Genomic DNA, 8,206 nt, shown 5'->3' on the forward strand with positions numbered 1-8,206 from the left:
TATCTAAACAAAATTTGGAAAATATGATAAAAGGTTTGAGAGGGTCGAAGTTGGGTGTATTTTAATGTTTTATACATTTACCTATGAGAAACAGGTGCCATTATAGTTATGATTTTAATAATAAAATTATCCTTTCTATACCAAAAAAAAAAAAGACTTTTTTTAAACATCACAAGAAATGAACGTAAATTAACTACGTTCCTTGAAATGCTTATAAAATACGCTATTAATATTTAAAGTTGGAAATTTGTTACACTTGATATGTCTCACCTCACCTTTTAAAAACTGCAAATACTCTCTGCAGAACTGTTGTTCTGCGGTAGTCTATTTCGATGACTGAAAGTAGGGAGCAGCTAAATAAACACCCCAAGTTTACTATGTAACCCCGATATATGTGATACAGTTTAATAGCATATATAAGTGGTGTACGCCCGTATACCACGAAATATTCAAGAACACATTTTATAAGTCCGGTTACATCATTAATGTAGAAATATTAACAAAAATCAAATAAATCCAATATGATAACTCCAGGAACACACAATCTTGAACAGCAGATTTTTAAATATACACCACCTAACAAAATTTTCAAAAAAAAAGGACCCAATGTTGATCACCTGTTGCAGCCTAATGTTCTAATGACTCCCACAAACGCTGTAAACACGGCTAATACAACCGCTAAATTTGATCACCTGTTTCACCCTTACTGGGCTCCTGATCATTTTTCATTTTATGGTGATCTCGCCAACAAAATTATTGCAAAATGTGATGAATCTGTAGTTAAATTTATAGACTTCCAAGCATGCTCCCTTTAAGACAAATGTGAACAGTCTTTGCTTTTACAGCTGTATGTGAACAGTCTGGTCAGCAGTAAAAAAATCTAAAAGGATAGCAGTAAATCTTTTGGATTCTGACAAGAGTTGGTTTCTGAAAAGGGTTTCTGAAAAGTGTTTCTTGAAAGGTTGACAACTGTTAAATTGTTTTCATAAAAAAAAAAACCAAAACAATTTCTAAATTATTGTTTTAGTAATAAAAATTTTGAGTTAAAAAACAAACCATTAGGTATTGAAGAAAATATGCAAAACATAGAAAACAAATTGGAGTTCAACGGCCTATTTATACCAAAGGGTTTCACCAGTTATGCTCATCCGAAGACGTTGCAAACACCATTCAACCCAACCCTCGTCACTTGTTTCGACAACAGTAAATATGGTTGTAATTATTATTTCTAGTTAACTAATACTTAAAAAAAACCATTTCGACCACAAAACTCATTTTAACACAAAGCAAAATGCCATCTTTTTGTCAAAAGGAAAATGGATTAGACATTTAAAAACTCGAGTTCCTCAATTCATTGCACAATAGTGCCCGAAACTTGCCTAAGGGAAAAACCGCTCGAATATCATTCGGTAATAGTAAGCTTCGTTCGTGACAGGTGTGTTGTGAGGGAAAATACGCTCGACATTAAGCATCATTTTGTTGGTTACCTACACATATCAAGATGAATAGATGAGACCACGAACGCAATTAAGGTTTCGACCATGTGAAATGATGTCGAATCTTTCTTTCTTATAAGATAATTTCTTGCTGAACACTAACATTAAGAGCCTTGTTAGGAAGGGCAATGCATTTGATCACCACGACCTCATCTTCAACATTAACAGCTTCACCTGAATTTTAGAAATGAGTCAATGATATGAGTACTTAATTGATAATGGGTCACACGTAGAAAATGAGCTAATCCATTCAGAAGTTTTCAATGTATGAGATTATCACCTGTAGTTAACTTATCATAACTTTCTCAAAAGGTTAAAAATAGCTTACCAAGAATTGTGATTCCAAGTTTTGCCTTGTGATCTCCTTCAGCCTGGACACGTGACCACTGCCCAATCGAACATTTCAAGCCGAATAACAATATTAAGCTACAATTCCACCGGCAAGTGCTAAACTGTAAATTCTGTATCATTGACATATAACCCTGTACCTTGATTTCGACATCATCAAGAATGATATAATTAATCAACCGTGCACCAGCTCCTATATGTGCATTCGTAGATATGGATACGTTTGGACCAATCTGTGCAATTTTAGAGATCAATATACCAAAAAACATAGCATATTCAATAGAGGCTGCTATATTCATCCAAATGCAAGTTCTAGAATATGGATACGTTTGGATCAATCTGTACAATTTTAGAGATCAATATACCAAAAAACATAGCATATTCAATAGAGGCTGCTATATTCATCCAAATGCAAATTCTATATGGAAAAAAGATTTAACGTATTTGAAAAAGAACTCAATTTGAAACCTGCAAAGGGGAGGGCCTAATTACCTTTGCAGTTGGATGAACTTTTGTAGACGGGTGAATATAAACATCACCAATTACGGTGGCACTCTTTGTACCATCCCCTTGGTTCAAAAGATGAGGTCGAGGTACCCATTTTTAGGGATTTTCGGTACCAGTACATTCAGTACCACGATGGATGGGCCATGTAACGGGTCAAAACAGGGTAACTCAGAGGCCTCTTGCAAGCGCGATATGTCGATGCCCCATCTACATATGCATAAGAACCATGATTTGTAAGAAAATATAACTGGAAGTTATATAATACTGTAAAGAACTATTCTGCATGCATAAAATCCATTTGATTTCAAGTATCAATATGTTTTCTATGGCAAAAACACACTGTTCCCAACTGTTAACATACATCATTAATTCATTATATAAGTTTCTGTAATCATATTCAATCCATTAATTTCGACCCATATGAGCATCCATTAATTTCAACACAGATCAAAAAGTATTACACTGATCTAACATAGATACATCCCAAATCAGTAGAAAACCTGTTTAAAAAAACTACAGAAAAACAAAAAAAAAACGGTAGATCAGGTTAAAAAGAACGGTACCAATCTGGCCACCAAACGGTAGATCTGTGTCATCGTCATCATCTTCCACCCACAACCACCATCGTTGATGAACCCAGCGCAGATCTGTGTCATCTTCATCATCTTCCACCCACAACCAAACGGTAGATCTGAAAGATTCATCACTGAGGAAGCGTAGATCTTGAAGCGTGGTAAAGAAACCCTAGAATCGCCTAGAGAAAGAGAGGAAATGGTGGTGATGATAATGAGGAAGTCGATCTGGTGACGGAGAGGACTCCTGTGATGATAATAAGGAAGAGAGAAGTCGATCTGGGTTGGAGCGACTGGTTTCTTAGTGAAACCCTAGAATCGCCAGGGGAGAGAGAGAAGATGAGGAGAGGAGCGGCGATGGTTTTGTCCAGGAAACCCTAATTTTGATGACCCGTGTTGTTTTGATGGCTACAGCGCGTGTTAAACAATTTTTCAACACATTTATGCTTAAATGGTTGTATAATGTGCTTAAAATAGTTGTACAATGGCAAATGACCATTCTTGCCCTTCCTATATGCTTATTAAAGTAGTATAGATATGTAATTATATATGTGTTGAATTAATAAAAAAACAAAGAGGCAGTTAAACAAAGAGGCAGTTAATAAAAAAAACATTTGGCAGTTAAAAAAAACATCTGCATGTCGTGTCAATGTATAAGCATGAACTTCCTACATAACTATTAGCTCGACTTTTTAATAAAAAAAAAACAAAGAGGCAGTTAAACAATACAGATCCAAAAACCCTAGTTATTTCAACATTTACAACCTTCTAAAGTTAAAAGCCACAGTTAAAAGTTACAAAAAAAACCAAGAAATTTGAAAGAACTTACAACAATGCAATTCCTATGAATATTGAAATCATTCCCATATTGCATCCTATACAGCTCCTGTCCCCATCTACCTGAGAAAATGAATATTAGCTTATTAGAGGTGAACTATCATCGCATCCTATACAGCTTGCAAATGATACCTTTTCGTACTTAAATAGTGTATTCGGTGTGTCCTCCCGAATACCCATTTTGACCCACGCCACGACACGACCCGACCCGACACAACACGACCCAACACAACACAACACAACAAGACCCAACCTAGCCATATTGTCATCCCAAGCTGAAGTTATAATGATGGAGCAAATATATACCTTTCGAGTCATCAGGTGCCAGCAATGAAATTCCTATGATCCAGCTTCAATGATCCAGCTTAGCTAGACGTATGATCAAAATAAGTATTTTTTCAGTATGGGTCAGAAAAGGTTGGGTTGACCAGAAATGTGTTTCGAACTTTTTATAAATAATTGGTGTTGTCAAATGTTATAACTTTAGCATTATAAGTTTATACCAGAAATGTGTTTCGAACTTTTTATAAATAATTGGTGTTGTCAAATGTTATAAATTTAGCATTATAAGTTTATACCAGAAATGTGTTTCGAACTTTTTATAAATAATTGGTGTTGTCAAATGTTATAACTTTAGCATTATAAGTTTATAATCAAGTATTTGAATTAAAATGAGTTTATTTATTTATTCAGTGAAAAACACTTGGGGAAACATCCAAGCCATCTAGGTCGTATCACTTCAAACTAATTTTATTTATTTGACCTGAATAAGGATTGCTGCTTTTGTCCATATTCTCAATCAAAGCTCATGACGTGCAACCATCCCCCGTAAATATGTTTGGATCGAAACATCTGAGAATTGAAACTCTTTGCAAGATGCTTCTCTCCTCATGGCTCATGCTTTCATGAATTCGGCGAGTAAGTTTGCATGTTCAAAAATTTATAAATGCGTGCCAAATTTGAATGATGCCAGCTGATTTACCTAGGACCTTAGTCCGACAACCATCAAACTCTGCCATCTGTCCGGCCCTTAGAAACACCTTTGTCTTACTAATCTGCATGTGACATATAAACAAACAAGTAAACATAAAAAAATTAAAAAAGTAAATCCTAACTAAAACATCGGATGCAGGAAAGCTTTCAACAGAATGCATTGCAGCCCGTCTTACCTGATAGCCTTCAAGTCCAGCTTTCTCCAGAAGCCTCTTGCAAGCGCGAATTCCATCACTACGATCATAAGTCAGTCACAAAGATGACACAGGGTCAGTGCATTTATCTCATCATGCACTCATGTTTTTGACTTTCTAGTTTCTATAAATAATTAGTGTCAAAAACAATTTCAATAATAATATGTTTCTTGGAGAAAAAACGAATTAGAAGGCTTACGCGTTAAAAAATTACTCTCGGAATAATTTAAGTAAGATATTCGTTAGAACCAAATTGACCCATGTATACAAATGAGTTGAAATTGGTACCTCATATAAGATCGTTCCACTTACTCTCCATCCATAAACTTCAGGAGCCAAGATGCCAAACTGATCCACAAATTCTTCAAATGGTTTTCTGGTGGGATACCCAGCACAACTTATCATGATTGCCTCCAAGACTCTCCAATTATATTACATGGCATGCATCCGCTAAATATATGAAACCCCGTTAGCTTGTAAAGTGCACGTACCTTCTGCATCTCCATATCCAAGCTGGAACAATATGAACAACAAGAGACATTAAACCGCTAAGATAAAAATATAAATAAACAATCCACATGAAAACATACTTGGGAGGGTCTGCCCTTCTGTTCAGAAGGTAGTGATGGGTTTGTAAAATCCCTATTAAGAGAAAAACACAAAATTATTTATGTACAAAAAGCTTATACATTTGTCACATAATATTTATGATTTGACCAACACACCTAGACTGCTCATTTTGACTTGCAACTCTTCAAGACTGGCAATAAAAGCAACCATTCAGGAATCATATTAGGAGGAAAGGAAAAAAGAGAAGCAAAAATAGTATGGTACAAACTTAATACCTACTTTGAGAACTGAATATCTAGTTGGCAGCAACCATCACAGATATTTCTCCCCTGAAAAGGAATTGCAAGTGTTGAATCACATTATTAATTCAAGATCAACCAGAACACAAATAAATAAATAAATACCTGCAAAGATTTTCTTGCAGCCACAACACTTTAGCGTAACAGAAATTGAATTAGTGCTTGAAAACCTACGAAGCTCAAAACATAGAAAGGCACCAGCTGAGACTTTTAATGAATGCAACTTTCTTAAATTTGTGAAAACAATGGTTGATATTATGATTTGAGAAATATAGAAAAGAAATAAAAAATATGAAGCTGACCGACTGACTTGAATGGTGACAATTTTAGTAGGAACCATGATTTGTAAGAAAATATAAATGGAAGTTATATAATACTATAAAGAACTATTTTGCATGCATCAAATCCATTTGATTTCAAGTATCAATATGTTTCCTTTGGCAAAAAACACATTGTTCCCAACTGTTAACATACATCATTAATTCATTATATAAGTTTCTGTAATCATATTCAATCCATTAATTTCAACCCTTATGAGCATCCATTAATTTCAATACAGATCTAAAAGTATTACACAGATCTAACATAGATACATCCCAAATCAGTAGAAAACCTGTTTAAAAAAACTTGTAACACATCAAATTTAACAGCGTATAAACATAAACTACAGAAAAACCAAAAAAAAACGGTAGATCAGGTTAAAAAGAACGGTACCAATCTGGCCACCAAACGGTAGATCTGTGTCATCGTCATCATCTTCCACCCACAACCACCATAGTTGATGAACCCAGCGCAGATCTGTGTCATCTTCATCATCTTCCACCCACAACCAAACGGTAGATCTGAAAGATTCATCACTGAGGAAGCGTAGATCTTGAAGCGTGGTAAAGAAACCCTAGAATCGCCTGGAGAAAGAGAGGAAATGGTGGTGATGATAATGAGGAAGTCGATCTGGTGTCGGAGAGGAACTCGTGTGATGATAATAAGGAAGAGAGAAGTCGATCTGGTGTTGGAGCGACTGGTTTCTCAGTGAAACCCTAGAATCGCCAGGGGAGAAAGAGAGAAGATGAGGAGAGGAGCGGCGGTGGTTTTGTCCAGGAAACCCTAATTTTGATGACCCGTGTGTTTTGATGGCTACGCGTGTTAAACAATTTTTCAACACCTTTATGCTTAAATGGTTGTATAATGTGCTTAAAATGGTTGTACAATGGCAAATGACTATTCTTGCCCTTCCTATATGCTTATTAAAGTAGTATAGATATATATATATGTATATATATAGGACAAAGATCCGTTAGGAACCACCCTTTATTGCGAGAACCGCGAGAACCAACATGAACAAAACCAAAAATGTCTAAAAATAGCTAAAAAAGACACAATTTTTTTATTATTTTTTATAAAAAAATCGCTACTTTTAGTAGCAAAAAAAAATTTTTTTGGCTACTAAAAGTAGCGATTTTAACATAAAAAAATTTAAAAAAATTAGATATTTTTTTAGATTTTTTTTAGATTTTTTAGGTTTTTTGGGGGGTTTTAGTTTTTAACATTTTAGCTTGGGGGAGGGGGGTTAGGTTTTTGGGGGGTGGGGGAGGGGGGTTTAGGTTTTTTTTTTGGGGGGGGTGGGGGGTGGGGTGGGGGGGGGTTAGGTTTTTTTTGGGTTCTCGCAATAAATGTGGTTCTCGCATGAACCTTACCCTATATATATATATATATATATATATATATATATATATATATATATATATATATAGGGAGAGGATCATGAGAAAACTAAATATAAATGAGAAAACTAGAAAACTAACTAAAATCCACTAAAAAGGAGGGGGAGGGAGACTTTTAATGAAGGAGGGGGGACTTTTAATGAAGGAGGGGTAAAATTGGAAAAAAAATATATAACTTTTCAAACATTTCCCATTTCTCCATACGTTATCATTTTAAAACAAAAATGGCACCATAAGATCACAAATTTTCTTATCTTTCATTCAAGTATATTCGAGCATATTTTTTATGACATAAAAAAAGATTTATGGTGTCGTCTTATTTTCAACACTATTATTATAGTAGTGCACATGTGCAATATAACATGTAGTACAATTGCATTACATGCTTAAAATTAGCTTTTTGAGTCTAGTTTAGCTTTTAGGGTTAGTTTTTTTGGAGGTTTAGGATTAGGATTAGGTTTTTGGGTGTGGGGGGAGGGGGGGTTTAGGTTTTTTTTAGGGGGGGGGGTGGGTGGGGGGTTTAGGTTTTTTTCGGGTTTATGTTTAGGGTTTAGTTTTAGGTTTTTGGGGGTGGGGGTTTAGGTTTTTGGGGGGTGGGGGGAGGGGGGTTTCGGTTTTTTTTTTGGGGGGGGGGTGGGGTGGGGGGTTTAGGTTTTTTTCGGATTTATG

General features: G+C 35.3%; 1 long non-coding RNA gene across 5 annotated transcripts; it reads right to left on the bottom strand.

Moving 5' to 3' along the window:
- Positions 1–482: 482 nt before the first annotated feature.
- Positions 483–6,944, bottom strand: LOC110936104. 5 transcript variants are annotated; one of them, XR_004891444.1, is made up of 17 exons: positions 6,531–6,942; positions 5,922–5,986; positions 5,797–5,846; positions 5,673–5,707; positions 5,538–5,589; positions 5,439–5,460; positions 5,236–5,323; positions 4,930–4,987; positions 4,743–4,815; positions 4,524–4,660; positions 4,067–4,129; positions 3,753–3,823; positions 2,337–2,558; positions 1,985–2,077; positions 1,825–1,882; positions 1,600–1,670; positions 483–1,487 (listed from the first exon to the last, which is right to left on the bottom strand). It is a non-coding gene; the product is annotated as an uncharacterized LOC110936104 (long non-coding RNA). The 5 variants fall into 5 exon arrangements; XR_004891445.1 differs by having other exon boundaries at positions 483–845; positions 1,492–1,670; positions 5,236–5,460; positions 6,531–6,944; XR_002589724.2 differs by having other exon boundaries at positions 5,236–5,460; positions 6,531–6,943.
- Positions 6,945–8,206: the final 1,262 nt, after the last annotated feature.

This window comes from Helianthus annuus, chromosome 4 (assembly GCF_002127325.2).
Source record: "Helianthus annuus cultivar XRQ/B chromosome 4, HanXRQr2.0-SUNRISE, whole genome shotgun sequence".
Classification (NCBI taxonomy): Eukaryota; Viridiplantae; Streptophyta; class Magnoliopsida; order Asterales; family Asteraceae; genus Helianthus; species Helianthus annuus.